Source organism: Octopus bimaculoides, chromosome 3 (genome assembly GCF_001194135.2).
Source record: "Octopus bimaculoides isolate UCB-OBI-ISO-001 chromosome 3, ASM119413v2, whole genome shotgun sequence".
Classification (NCBI taxonomy): Eukaryota; Metazoa; Mollusca; class Cephalopoda; order Octopoda; family Octopodidae; genus Octopus; species Octopus bimaculoides.
The window spans coordinates 86,981,475-86,984,859 of NC_068983.1; positions in this window are offsets into that span (position 1 = coordinate 86,981,475).

Consider the following 3,385-nt stretch of genomic DNA (forward strand, 5'->3'; position numbering starts at 1 on the left):
TAAGTATGTATATATGTGTGTATGTGTATATATATATATATATATATATATATATATATATTTATATATATATGTATCTATGTATGTCTGTATGTATGTGTGTGTATATATACATATATTATATTCTTTAATTCTTTTATGCATTTCATCCCAAAGGCTGTGACCATGCTGGAGCACACTAACTATCATCACCTTTTCAATAGCCATTCCCATATGATTGGCTTTTGAGGAAAAGGGAGCTTGATATTGCTGCCCTCTTTTGAATTTCTTACTACAAAGGAGGTTCATCTGGAATCTTCGGCAGTAGAAGGTCAAGTTGCTTCTTGAAAACATGTACTCCATTCCATATAGATCTCCCAGATTTTTTAGCAAGATATTAAATTGTATTGTAACCTGCGTGGATGTTGAAGATTGTGAAATAACAAAAAGTCAATTGGCTTGGGTGGCAGTGATGTACAATGAAAAAAATTCAGAGAGTTATTACCTCTACTGGAAAGAGCAGTGCTACATGGTAGTGAGACATGAGGCCTGAATGCAAAGGTTTTACAAAGGCTAGAAAGAAATAAGGGGAACATATTTCACTAAATGTGTAATGTCATTGTACATCAGGGGTCAGGGAACTTTTTTAACAAATTACCCCAAAATATATTTATTTACACTGACATTACCTCCATGATTTGAAAGGAAGAAAATCATAGATTCTTTGAATTCAAAAGGTTTATTGAATCTATATGAATTCATTTACACATTCATTACATTGGACAGATGTAGTGTTGCCAGAAGAAAAATTACTGTTGCAACAAGGAACACATTTTTTATATGATTTTACTTAGGTCTAATGAGTCCTCATTACCCAAGAATTTCGTTTTTACCCCACTTGAGGTAATTTACCCCAGTTTGCTGACCCCTATTGTAGGTGAAGAATACAGTACAAATGACCATAGAGTATATCTGTGTATAGGAGGAATGTGATGTAGACTGCAAGAGAAAAAGAACTGCATTAGCATGGGGTTGTGATGCATATGGATGAAAACAGATGCATAGAAGATTGTTGAGCAATCAAGTAGAAAATGAAAGTCTAGAAAGGCATGGGATGAAGCAATGAAACACGATCTCAACAAGCTGAGCCTCACAAAGGCTGTGATGCAGAAAACCCAGTCTCTAAGGCAAACATGACAGAAGAACACTAAAGGGAAGAGTGCAGTTGCCTGGGATTCTGTCACAACACTCACTCATCACTCCTACCCTGCCTCTCTCTCACTGTCCTCTCTCCACAACCTCCACATCCAGAATGTTTTTTTTGATTTTATCCTCTGCTCTTCCCATCACCACCACCTCTGTGATACTCTCCTCCCTCTAGTCTCTCTTTATCTCACACCACATTCACTTCTATTTCCCATCTCCATCTCTATGGTACTCTTCACTCATTCTTTCTCTTTCTACTTTTGTATTAACCCACAGCTCCACTCTTACTTCTCTCTCACCATCCTCTCTCCACAGCTTCCCAGCCCAGGATGCTTTCTCTGCATTCATTCTGGTTTCCCACCCAACATCTATGATACCTCCCAGCTTCTCTTTCTCTCTAAACACCTTTATGCTACCCTCCAGCCCCTAACTCGCTCTTACTATATTCTTTCCACAGCCTCTTTGTGTGGGACATTTTCTCTGCATTCATATTCTACTCACTCCCAGCTCTATGGTACCCTCCAGTCTCTTTCTCTCTCTCTCTCTCCCAGTTTGGGATACTTTCTCTGTATTCGTACTCTGTTTCTTATCACCTCTCTGGTAACTTCCCACCCCTCTTTCCCTTACCACTCTCACCACTTCTGCCACTTTTTCTCTTCCTGTCTTCTCCCCACAGCTTTCTGACCCCTTAGTGTCTACTCTGGCCTACCTTCACAACACCACACACTGTACCCTTCTTCTCTCAATGATCTTCAGATTCCTCATCACACTCACATTTATTTCTTTCATGTTCCCTTCCCCCATGCCTTCTTCTCATACTCACCCTCATAATGTGTGATAGTTCTGGAACCCTCTGGATCAGGAGTCCTCAACCACTGGGCCATGGATCACTTGGTGCCTGCCCATACAGAAAGAATATATAGTTAAATTTTATTATCATTTCATTGACTATTGCAGTTTTCAGGGTGTTTTCAAATCATATATGAATTATATATGTAGTAACTAAACTATATTTTATGTACTTTATTGTGTTTTGTTATGCACATAACACACCAGTCTGTGGAAAAATTGTCTTACATGAAACTGGTCTGTGGCATAAAGAAGGTTGGGAACCACTAACCTGATACTCTGCTCTTTCTTAATACTCCCTTCCATCTTCTCCAGTCTCTTCCACAGACCCTCCCCAACACTGTCTTCCCTACTCCCCTCCTTCACACCAATAAATTCTCTCATCATCTTACCTCAAATCATTACTCTCTCTTTCCGGTTCTCCTACCAGTTGTGGAACTCCCTTGGATGTGCCACAAAAAATGCACCCAGTACACCCTGTAAATTGGTTGGCATTAGGAAGGGCATCTAACCATAGAGACTGTGCCAATACAAAAACATTAGAGTACAACAGTCCTCCAACTCATTGGGTCCTGATTGGATCCTGTCAAACATTCCAATCCAAGCAAGCATGAGAGCAGACATAAAAGGATAATGATAACAATATATGCATGCATGTATGTATGTATGTATGTATGTATGTATATATGTATGTATGTATGTATGTATGCATGCATGCATGCATATATATATAACTAAATTTCTTTCAGAGGCTCTGCCTCCATGTACATCAGAATAGCCATAATGATGTTATCCAACTTGTCAATTAGAGTAACCAATCATGATAACAAGATTGCTCTTCACTCTTATCATATGTTATCAATGTCACTGCAAGAGAGCCTCATTGAAACTGTCCTTTTGCTCATCTGACAGTTCTGATTGTAGTGCATGTGCAGAGATAGCTGTTGCCATCATGAGTTATATAACTAGTCTAAGCTTAATTTTTCTGTCACAAATTTTGACTAATTATGCAATTTTCTACCTGCTAATATCTATCCAAAGGAATTTGTACATGTTGTCTTACACTTAAGGATTACATCTGAAGCTTCCCTCCATCTTACCTCTTGTACACAACAAACAACTACTCTATGCTACAGATCTAACTTTCATCTTACCTAAAAAGATGATGACAGCCTTGAAGTCTTTACCTGAGAACCTGAAGAATATTTCTAGCATGGTTCCGGTTGTTTAATGCTTATTTTCTCTAACTGAAAGAGGAAGAGAGTATAATATAATATAATATAATATAATATAATATATGTATGTATGTATTCATGTATGTATGTCTGTGCATGTGTATATGTGTGTGTAT